This window comes from Schistocerca serialis, chromosome 3 (genome assembly GCF_023864345.2).
Source record: "Schistocerca serialis cubense isolate TAMUIC-IGC-003099 chromosome 3, iqSchSeri2.2, whole genome shotgun sequence".
Classification (NCBI taxonomy): Eukaryota; Metazoa; Arthropoda; class Insecta; order Orthoptera; family Acrididae; genus Schistocerca; species Schistocerca serialis.
The window spans coordinates 284,490,354-284,503,215 of NC_064640.1; positions in this window are offsets into that span (position 1 = coordinate 284,490,354).

Consider the following 12,862-nt stretch of genomic DNA (forward strand, 5'->3'; position numbering starts at 1 on the left):
AGAATGTGTATCATGTCTGAGATCAGTAACTCTGATAATAAAATTAAAGCAATTTCGAATATTATTGAAAGGGAAACAGGGCAACCAAGAGCACAGGAAGACTTTAGTGCCATAAAACTTAATGACAAGTCAGAAATTGAAAATATTTCCGATAATCATTTTTTAAATGTTGTGGAGAAGAAGAGGCAAGGCTACTAATAGAAGAGGCCATACCTGTGCAGTTTGAAACAACTGTAATTCCACCAACCTCTCCCTCTGAAATCAGTGAAATAATAAACTCACTGAAAAGTAAAAGCTCTTACGGAATTGATGGCATTTCCAGCAAGGTACTTAAAACTTGTTCCCCACAGATAAGTAGTATTCTCAGCCACGTATGTAATAGCTCTTGGAGCAGGGTGTTTTCCCCGACAGGCTGAAATATGCCATTGTAAAACCATTGCATAAAAAGGGGGATACGTCGGATGTCAACAACTACCGCCCAATCTCTCTTCTGACAGCTCTATCAAAAATTTTTGAGAAAGTAATCTATTCAAGAGTAGCCTCCCATATTTGTAAAAATAAAGTACTAAGAAAATGTCAATTTGGTTTTCAGAAATGCTTTTCAACAGAAATTGCTATATACGCTTTCACTGATCAAATATTAAATGCTCGGAATAACCAGACATCACCCATTGGTATTTTTTGTGATCTCTCAAAGGCCTTTCATTGCGTACATCATGGAATTCCTTTAGATAAACTAAATCATTATGGTTTGAGTGGGGCAGTGCACAAATGGTTTAATTCCATACTTAACTGGAAGAATGCAGAAAGTTGAAGTAAGTGGTTCATGTAATGTTAAAACAACAGCTGATTCCTCAAACTGGGGGTTAGGTCCTTTACTGTTCTTGATATACGTTAATGACTTACCATTCCACATTGATGAAGATGCAAAGTTAGTTCTTTTTGCTGATGATACAAGTATAGTAATAACATCCAAAAACCAAGAACTAAGTGATGTAATTGTAAACGATGTTTTTCACAAAATTATTAAGTGGTTCTCAGCAAACGGACTGTCTTTAATTTTTTATAAAACACAGTATATACAGTTCCGTACAGTAAATGGCATAACTCCAGTAGTAAATATAGACTTTGAATAGAAGTCTGTAGCTAAGATAGAGTTTTCAAAATTTTTAGGTGTGTCTATTGATGAGAGGTTAAACTGGAAGCAACACATTGATGGTCTGCTGAAACGTCTGAGTTCAGCTACGTATGCTATTAGGGTTATTGTAAATTTTGGTGATAAGAATCTCAGTAAATTAGCTTACTAAGCCTACTTTTATCCACTGCTTTCGTATGGCATCATATTCTGGGGCAATTCATCATTAGAAAAGTATTCATTGCTCAAAAACGTGTAATCAGAATAATTGCTGGAGCCCACCCACGGTCATCCTGCAGACATCTATCTAAGGATCTAGGGATCCTCACAGTAACCTCACAGTATATATATTCACTTATGAAATTTGTTGCTAATAATCCAACCCAGTTCAAAAGTAATAGCAGTGTGCATAGCTATAACACCAGGAGGAAGGATGATCTTCACTATGCAGGGTTAAATCTGACTTTGGCTCAGAAAGGGGTAAATTATGCTGCCACAAAGGTCTTTGGTCACCTACCAAACAGCATCAAAAGCCTGACAGATAGCTAACTAACATTTAAAAATAAATTAAAAGAATTTCTAGATGACAACTCCTTCTACTCATTGGCTGAATTTTTAGATATAAATTAAGGGAAAAAAAACAACTTAAACATTAGTGTCATGCAATATTTTGTGTAATGTAATATCTTGTACAGACATCTTTTATTAACCTGACACGTTCCACATCATTACGAAGTGTCGTATTGATGATCTATGGAACAAGTATTAATCTAATCTAATCTAATGTAATGTAATAAGTCTCTAGCTCTCACTGAACTTCTTTGACATTCTCAGTAAGTGAGAAGCATATTGACTTGTTCTTTGAAGGAATACATTTTTCACATTCGCTTGATTCGACGATACTAGTCTTACTGTTCCTATTAGTATTGTATTGCGAAACCGTCGAATGGTATTTATATTTCAATGGCACGTTAAATGGATATGCCGTATTTGGCGAATTTTTACTATTTGCACGATATGTGAGAGAGAATTGCCAGAGCATGTGCTGCGATAAGTACCCAAGTGATAAGGAAGACCACTAAATCCATGATAAGAAGATTGCAGCACTGCATTGATACCAATGGTCATCACTTCGAACACCTTCTGTAAATGGACGTTCATGCCACCTTTTTTACGTACGTTGACCATCAAAGACCTTTCTGTTACACGTCATTGGATTCGTCTCGATAGCCGCTTCAGAAAATAAGTACCAAACTATAGCATCCCATTTAAGAAAACAGAGTTGCCCATATCTCTGACGCGACCGCACCTAGCAACAAAAAACGAACGTCGTATTATGGCCCCCGTTGCCCCATGCAATATTTGTCTCACGAACTTTTCAGCTACTATCATTCTTTCGGAGATGTTCTAGATGGCAATATATGGAGTGAAACACCTAAGACTAGCAAAGTAAAAACCGCGGAAATGGAAAATGCTATTCATCTGCAGTTTCGACAGAATTGATTGATATTCATGGGCTCATATTGTTAGCCAATAAATAGATTGTAATAATGCTTAGAAGTGTATTTTTTGTGAAGCATACACTTTTTTGAATGGGACGATGCCTATTGACATTAACAAACTAAAAGTAGGATAAATTAGTATGTCAGTGGTGTTTGTTGCAGGATTCCAGTGCGGGTCTTTACGAGATACCGTATTTTGAAAAATTTACACACAGACACTTTTTTGTAACATTCTACCTGCGTAGTTTCCAGGTTCGATGTTGTTACGTTTACTTATAGTAAGCCTGTGTTTTTCTTGAGTGGATTCCGACTTGTTAGTCAGTTAACGTGTGGCATTCCAAGCAGTAGATCGTGAGTTGATGATGGGATTTACCAATACAGAAAAAGCCGATGTGCTCAGGGCGTATGGAGAGAGTAGGAAGAATGCAGTTCGTTCTCGTACGGTGTATGCGGCAAGATATTCCCATGGACGTAAACCTTCTCGGCAATTATTTATCAACCTCTTCAACCAGTTACGTGAAAGTGATAGTGTAACACCTAGGCAACGTAACAGAAGGAAACAAGTGAAGACTGGGAAATTAATGTTCTCGTTGCTGTTGCCGTTGATACGCACGTTAGTTCACGCGTAATCTCACGAGGAAGTTCAAAATGTTTCAAACGGCTCTAAGCACTATGGGACTTAACTTCTGAGGTCATCAGTCCCCTAGACCTTAAAACTACTTAAACCTAACTAACCTAAGGACATCACACACATCCATGCTCGAGGCAGGATTCAAACCTGCGACCGTAGCGGTCGCGCGGTTCCAGGCTGTAGCACCTAGAACCGCTCGGCCACTCCGGCCCGCGCTCGAGGAAGTGGCATGTGTCAGGAAAGGGTCCTACGCATTCTCCATCGTCACAGGTTCCATCTCTATCACATATCTCTTCATCAAGAACTGCATGGAAACGATTGTGGCAGTCGTGTTAACTCCTGTGCAAGATCATTACACAGGATACTTCAGCTGTGTATCATGTATCTTGCTTAGTGGAGCAGCAACATTTACCAATCATTGCCAGGTAAACCGCCGAAACATGAATAACTTGTCTATTGAAAGTACCCTTTGGTTTTATCAGTTGGAACGTCAGCGCCTATGGGATGTAAACATATGATCTGAGATAGTGACCCATCAGCTCATAGGCCCTCTTTTTCATAGACCGGACAATGAGCGCGACAAGTATCGCAGCCTCCTTATAGAGCATTTTCCACAGATGCTAGAAGACGTTCCTGTGCACACTTTGAGGAACCTGTGGTACCAAGATGATGCCTGTCCAACCCAAAGTTGACAAATTACTACTGCATGTCTTCACGAATAGTTTCCAAATCATTAGATCGAACGCGGAGGGCCTGTACCACTGCCGACCCGTTCCCCGGATATGACGCTCATAGACCCTTTTCTTTGGAGAAAGCCGAAAGACGCTGTCTACAAGGACATACCAACAACACCTATGATATGCAGCGACGTATCACGTCAGCCTGCTCGGACATCTTCGCTCAAATGATAGCATGCATACAGCAGTCGTTCCATACCGGACTGGAAGCATGTATATCGCTGCCGGTGGTCGTTTTGAACACAACCTGTGATGATCAATTATCTCTTTATTGGTCGGAATCCACGTAACTAGTGTAAGTACTTGTGTTGACCTTTAGTGTGTGTTACCACACGTATTGAACAAGTGTCGGTGTTTGAGATTTTCAAACTGCGATATCTCGTCAACGCCTCGCAATAGAATCCTTGCAGCAAACACCACTGACATTCGTATCTACCCTGATTTTAATTTGTTAATGTCAACAGGCATTGCTCCATTTAAAAAGTGCCGTTGTTGCGATCTTCAATCCATCTCCAGTCAGTGGTTTGATGCAGCTCTCCACGCTAGTCTATCATGTGCAAGCCACTTCATTTCCGAGTTATTCCTGCAACCTACATCCTTCTGAATCTACTTAGTGTGTTCAGCCCTAGGTCTACGATTTTTACCCTCTACGCTTCCCTACAGTACTAAATTCGTAATCCCTTGATGCCTCAGAACTTGTCCTACCAACCGATCCCACCTTCTAGTGAAGTTGTGCCACAAATTCCTCATCTCCCCAATTCTATTCATTAGTTATGTGATCTAACCATCTAATCTTCAGCATTCTCCTGAAGCACCATATTTCTAAAGCTCCTATTCTCTTCTTATCTAAACTACTTATCGTCCATGTTTCACATCCATACATGGCTACACCTCACACAAATACTTTCAGCAAAGACTTCCTGACACTGTGGTCGAGCAATGTCGTTATCCTGAAGGAAGTCATTCACAGGATGTACACAATGGGGCGCGAATTGTTGTCCATGAAGACGAATGCCTCACCAATATGCTGCCGATATACACTCCTGGAAATTGAAATAAGAACACCGTGAATTCATTGTCCCAGGAAGGGGAAACTTTATTGACACATTCCTGGGGTCAGATACATCACATGATCACACTGACAGAACCACAGGCACATAGACACAGGCAACAGAGCATGCACAATGTCGGCACTAGTACAGTGTATATCCACCTTTCGCAGCAATGCAGGCTGCTATTCTCCCATGGAGACGATCGTAGAGATGCTGGATGTAGTCCTGTGGAACGGCTTGCCATGCCATTTCCACCTGGCACCTCAGTTGGACCAGCGTTCGTGCTGGACGTGCAGACCGCGTGAGACGATGCTTCATCCAGTCCCAAACATGCTCAATGGGGGACAGATCCGGAGATCTTGCTGGCCAGGGTAGTTGACTTACACCTTCTAGAGCACGTTGGGTGGCACGGGATACATGCGGACGTGCATTGTCCTGTTGGAACAGCCAGTTCCCTTGCCGGTCTAGGAATGGTAGAACGATGGGTTCGATGACGGTTTGGATGTACCGTGCACTATTCAGTGTCTCCTCGACGATCACCAGTGGTGTACGGCCAGTGTAGGAGATCGCTCCCCACACCATGATGCCGGGTGTTGGCCCTGTGTGCCTCGGTCGTATGCAGTCCTGATTGTGGCGCTCACCTGCACGGCGCCAAACACGCATACGACCATCATTGGCACCAAGGCAGAAGCGACTCTCATCGCTGAAGACGACACGTCTCCATTCGTCCCTCCATTCACGCCTGTCGCGACACCACTGGAGGCGGGCTGCACGATGTTGGGGCGTGAGCGGAAGACGGCCTAACGGTGTGCGGGACCGTAGCCCAGCTTCATGGAGACGGTTGCGAATGGTCCTCGCCGATACCCCAGGAGCAACAGTGTCCCTAATTTGCTGGGAAGTGGCGGTGCGGTCCCCTACGGCACTGCGTAGGATCCTACGGTCTTGGCGTGCATCCGTGCGTCGCTGCGGTCCGGTCCCAGGTCGACGGGCACGTGCACCTTCCGCCGACCACTGGCGACAACATCGATGTACTGTGGAGACCTCACGCCCCACGTGTTGAGCAATTCGGCGGTACGTCCACCCGGCCTCCCGCATGCCCACTATACGCCCTCGCTCAAAGTCCGTCAACTGCACATACGGTTCCCGTCCACGGTGTCGCGGCATGCTACCAGTGTTAAAGACTGCGATGGAGCTCCGTATGCCACGGCAAACTGGCTGACACTGACGGCGGCGGTGCACAAATGCTGCGCAGCTAGCGCCATTCGACGGCCAACACCGCGGTTCCTGGTGTGTCCGCTGTGCCGTGCGTGTGATCATTGCTTGTACAGCCCTCTCGCAGTGTCCGGAGCAAGTATGGTGGGTCTGACACACCGGTGTCAATGTGTTCTTTTTTCCATTTCCAGGAGTGTAGTTGCATTTTCGGTAGGAGGATGGCATTCACGTATCGTACAGACGTTACGGCGCATTCATTGACCACCAGTGGCGTACGTCGGCCCTACATAATGCCACCTCAAAACAGCAGGGAACCTGCACCTCGCTGCACTCGCTGCACAGTGTGTCTAAACGTTCTGCCCGCCCGGGTTGCCTCCTAACACGTCTCCAAAGATCGTCTGTTTGAAGGTATATGTGACTCTCATCGGTGAAGAGAACGTGATGCCAATCCTGAGCCGTCCATTCGGCATATTGTTGGGTCCATCTGTACTGCGCTGTATGGTGTCGTGGCTGCAAAGATGGACCTCGCCTTGGACGTCGGCAGTGAAGCTGCCCATCATGCAGCCTATTGCGCACAGTTTGAGCCGTAACACGAGGTCCTGTGGTTGCACGAAAAGCATTATTCAACATGGTGGTGTTGCTGTCAGGGTTCCTCCGAGCCTTAATCCGTAGGTAGCGGTCATCCACTGCAGTAGTAGCCCTCGGGCGGCCTGAGCGAGGCATGTCATCGACAGTTCCTGTCTCTCTGTATCTCCTGCATGTCCGAACAACATCGCTTTGGTTCACTCGGAGACGCCTGGACACTTCCCTTGTTGAGAGCCCTTCCTGGCACAAATTAACAATGAGGACGCGATCAAACCGTGGTATTGACCGTCTAGGCATGGTTGAACTACAGACAACACGAGCCATGGGCCTCCTTCCTGGTAGAATGACTGGAACTGTTCGGCTGTCGGACCCCCTCCGTCTAATAGGCGCTGCTCATGCATTGTTGTATACATCTTTGGGTGGGTTCAGTGACATCTCTAAACAGTCAAACGGACTGTGTCTGTGATACAATATCCACAGTCAACGTCTGTCTTCAGGAGTTCTTGGAAATTGGGTGATGGAAAACTTTTTTTTATGCGTGTAATTACTCTTTACCAAGAAGAGCTGTGTTGCCGATGATTAATTCATGATCGTGATCACTGACGACCAGCAAGACCTATCATACATAGCAGATAGCCACAGTGTTTAACGTGAAGAGTGACCCTCATTCCACGCCGATACACTGTATATCACAGACCTACCAGAGATCCATTAAGGTCACAACAGATTTGCACAACAGGAGGCTGACTTTTTCGTTGATGTCATGGTGATACATTGAAAAAATGCAGGAGATAAATGAGACCATTGATTCTGGTTTTCAACATACCAACATGAAGACTGTATTATTAACATTAGTCTGATGCATTATACGGTGTCTCGCAGTATGGTTCACCTCTTTTGATTTTTCTACAAGTGTCAATCATGTACATCGCTAATCTCATAGCTGAACGACTTTAAACCACGAGCACACACTGTCCGCCCAAAAAGACTGATTTTATACCTAACGTGTAAGGGACATCAGCGCAGAAACTGCTGTAGCAGCTGAACAAACGACTTCAAACACCAAATGTTCATTCGACCAGTCAGTTATGAGCAGGCAGTGTTATGTAGTGGTCTGCTGCGGAATTGGGTCAACGCTGTTGTGTCACAAATCACAATGGAGAAACATCTCTAAATCAAGTGTTGAAGACATTCCCCAAAGTCTTTCGAAAAAGAGAAAAGTGTGTACGGGGTTGTCACGCATACTTTGACATCCGAACAAAAGCAATGGCGCATGGACGTCTGCCACGACTTTATTGAAACCCAAAACCAAGACAATTATTTTATGGAAAACATCACGAGTGTCAAGACTCGATGTTATCAGTACGAACCTACCACAAAATTACAAAGTGCAGGAATTCGCATGAAAGGTCAACGCTTTGACTACATAACCGATAATGAAGCCAATATGACTCTCGAAGTTGAACAACATCCCAAAGAAAATCTGACAATTTCATATTGTTGTATCAGCTTGTTGTGCGTTGTACTCGAGTTGGGGGAGACTGTCTACAACACCTGAAGTATTATAATCACCATCTTAACTTATATCTATTTTTAATTAACCCAGTCTCCTTGTGGGTAACGCATTGAGCTTATAATAAAGGGCAGTTTATTTTATATCTCCGTTCGTCGATACAAAGCAACTAATAACCGCTGAAGAAATTTCGCTCACTGTTTTTCCATAAGTCTTCCGCGACTTCTTTTGAGTCGACATTATGTGTGATTACAGTACAGTTTACGCGAGCCTGATGGGTATTACGTGACATCAGACTCACGTCTCATTAAGTTATTTTTGATTTTTTTGGGATACAGTATAAGAAACGCTTCTACGTTGGCTGCCACTGGAAATACTCGCAGTGCAATGAAACAAGTCTTCTTTGAATACTTTGCCATCATGATCAAGGGTAACAACGATTCTACAGAATTATAATGAACTATATGAATCGAAGCCAGTTCAACATCAATCTAAATGCTTGAAGTACCATACCAGTTATGAGCTCTTGGCTCACTGTCATCGGCGATACATACATTCAGTGCAGAAACTTTGCGAAATATACGTTATTGTTTCACATGCACGCATTCATCGTCTCCACACGTAATAAAGAACGTGCGGAATAGTGGTATTTCCTTAATACGGTTATTATGGATGTAGGCAAAAGTTAGCAGGAATTCGTGCGCCTGTCAAAAGATGGACACGTGAAGCAGTCAACTACCACCGTCATACCTCAGCAAAACATCTGTCCAGGAATCTCAGAAAATTATGGTTCTACGCAAAATCACGGAGCAGGTCGAAGGCTTCTATCCACTCCTTTGTATCCCTCCTGGAAGGCGGAGCGTGGGTCGGCTCCTGTAAACTGGAAGATAGGCCTAATGTAGGGAGCGAGTAGGAGCCGGTGAGGTAAAAATCTCGGTACTGCTAGTAAAGTAAAAGTGGTTTTGCTACATCTCAACACACTAAAATATGAGAATACATAACTTTGTATTGAGGAGCACGTAGGCGCGAAGCCGGATGTATCAAAGCTAACACAGGCAAAATCTGTAGGGGTTCGCCCACTATGAAAATTAGACAATGTTGGTTGGTCGTCTGCTAGGAATCAAATGAGCTGAATCTGGAGCGGCGCTCGTAAAGCCCCACAGCGCCGGCTAGAAGGCTCTGTCGTCGGTGTCTGTATCGTAGTGCCAACCTAAGAACTTGTACCTACGCCGTAGCATAGTAGCTATCGATACCACACACTCACTCATTGACCAGGCTGCTGTGGCAATAGAAGACAGCAAAAGGAGAGCTGCAGTTTGAAATTTCGCATGTAAGAAATCGTTCACGCAGGAGGTTCACACAAATGCACTGTCGTTTGACCATCGCAGACTTCCATAAGGAGAACATAGTAGTAGGCGTCCCTGGCGTAGAGAAGAAACTGGAAGCCTTGAAAATAAGTAAGTCGCCAGGTCCGGATGGAATCCCAGATCGGTTTCACAAGGAGTAAAAGTCCCAAACGACTGGAAAAAAGCATAGATGATTCCTGTATGTAAGAAGGGTGGAAGAAGGAACCCGTAAATTACAGACCAATATCATTAACATCTGTTTGCTACACAATTCTTGAACATAACCTCAGTTCAAATGTAGTAAATTTCCTTGAGACGGAAAGGCATTTGTCTGCTGATCAGCACGGATTTAGAAAGCTTCCCATTTTATCACATGATACCCTACGAACTATGGATAAAGGGCAACAGGCGGATTTCATGCCGGCCGGAGTGGCCGAGCGGTTAAAGGCGCTACAGTCTGGAACCGCACGACCGCTACGGTCGCAGGTTCGAATCCTGCCTCGGGCATGGATGTGTGTGATGTCCTTAGGTCAGTTAGATTTACGTAGTTCTAAGTTCTAGGGGACTTATGACCACAGCAGTTGAGTCCCATAGTGTTCAGAGCCATTTGCGGATTTCATATTTCTCGATTTACTAAATCAGTTGGACACTTTGCTACACTGCAGACTATTAACCAAGGGAGGAGCCTACGGGGCAAGAACCCAGATATGTGAGTGGCTCCAATACTTCTTAAGTAACGGAACCCAGTACACTGACATCTACTGCAAGTATTCATCAGAGACAAGGGTATTGTCAGGAGTGCCCCACGGAAGAAGGATAGGATCGCTGTTATTTTCTGTATACATAACTGATCTGGCGGATAGAGAGATCAGCAATCTGCAACTGTTTGCTGATGATGCTGTGGTGTGGGGAAAGGTATTGTCGTTGAGTAACTGTAGGACAGTGCAAGATGACTTGGACAAAATATACAGGGTGAGTAAGGAGGGAAGGTAAATGCTGTAAGGGGTGATACTAGTGGTTACTCTGAACAAAAAACTCCTAATAAATGTATGCCCTCTTCTTAATCGTTTCCGGGTAAACCAATGAAAACAACTAGGAACGGGAAACGTGTAGCGTCGTCCTTACTAACCGTGTCAGTACGCAGTTCACTTGCGCATGGTGCAGTTGTTTTCCTCAAGTCTCAGTCCGACAGCGCATGTCGTAGTGCACGGTAGTACAGTGTTGTTACGTGAACAACGAATACAGTTTTGTGCATTGAAAATGCCATGGATCTTCACAGTATGCTGACATGGTGTTTGTCTACGGTTTGTCCAATGGGAATTCTAGAACTGCTGTGCGAGAATACCAACGATTTCAGAATCGCAGAGTGCCAGAGAGCAGGGTGTTTAGCAGGGTTTTTCACAGATTGCGTGAGCGTGGTACGCTTCCCAGCGTAAATGTTGTCTCTGAACGTCCCGTACAACAAACTCTTAATGAAGTTGAGAACATTCTTCAAGTAGTGGAACTCAGCCCTACTACTAGCTCCAGAAGAACTGCTGCCCAACTTGGTATTCCACAAACACGAGTGATACGCACAGTACACGAGCACGGTCTGTATCCCTTTCATCGGCAGAGTGTACAACATCTGCATGAAGGAGATGCTGGCCCCGGCCAGAATTCTATCAATAGATCATTGCCAATGAGCGATTAATTCCACTTAGTCTGTTCACTGATGAGTCAACATTTACCCGCAACGGAATCAACAACGCGTCCATTTCTCATGTATGGGCAAATGAATATGTTCACGCTACTGTGGAAACGAATTTTCAACGACGTTTCTCAGTCAGCGTGTGTTACGGTATTATTGATGGCCAACACATCGGTCCAGTTGCTCTAGATAACCGTCTTCCTGGGACACGCTATCTTGTGTTTCTTCAAAATGTGTTACCAGAATACGTGGAGGATATCCTTTTGGCAACACGAGCTCGTATGTACTGTCAGCATGACGGAGCTCCTACACATTCCGTATGGCCAGTGAGACAGTATCTGAACGCAACATATGCTGGTCGTTGTATCGGAGTCATTGCTTGGCCACCGAAGTCACCCGATCTTACCCCATTGGATTACTGTTTGTGGGGGTGACTGAAGAACGACTTCTACAAGCGCAGAGTGGACACAAGAGAGGAACTTCTCGCTTGTATTTTACATGCTTGTGGCCAGGTAAAGGAATGGAGAACTAAGCTCCGATCGGCGACACAACACCTATCTACAAGATCAGCAATATGCATTGAAGTTGACGGGGGACTGTTTGAACATCTTCTGTGGGGAAACGTACACAATTAAACAACCATAACATAACAGTATCTTAATTTACCGTCACCTGCACCTTTCCCGTTCCTAGTTGTTTTCCTTGGTTCGTTTATTAGAAGTTTTTTGTTCAGAACCACAACTAGTATCACCCCTTAATTCATGTACCTTTCCTCCTGGCTAACCCTGTATAGTTGGTGTGATGAACGGCAGCTAGCTACAAAGGTAGAAAAATTTAAGTTAATGCATATGAGTTGGGAAAACAAGCCTGTAATGTTCGAATGCAGTATTAGAAATGTCCTGCTTGACACAGTCCCGCCGATTAAATATCTAAACGTAACAATGAAAAGCGATATGAAATGGCACTAACATGCGAGGACTGTAATGGGAAAAGTGAAGGGGCGACTTCGGTTTATTGGGACAATATTAGGAAAGTATGGGTCATCTGCGGAGGAAACCACGTTTGAACATTCTTGAGTAGTGCGCGAGTGTTTAGGATCCACTCCAGCTCGGATTAAAGGAAGACTTTCAGGCAATTCAGACGTGGGCTGCTAGATTTGTTATCGGTGGGTTTGATCAACATGCAAATATTGCGGACCGGCTTTTGGAACTCAAATGGAAATCCCTGGAGCGAAGGCGACGTTCTTCTCGAGGAAAATTGTTGAGCTAATTTAGAGAACCGGCATATGAAGCTGACCGCAGAACGATACTGCAGCCGCCAGCGTACCGCGGGAGTACCACAAAGACAAGATAAAAGAAATTAGTTCTCGTACGGTAGCATAGAGACAGTCGTTTTTCCGTCGCTGTGTTTTCGAGTGGAACGCGAAAGGAGACGATTAGTAGTGGTGGTACAAGGTACCCTC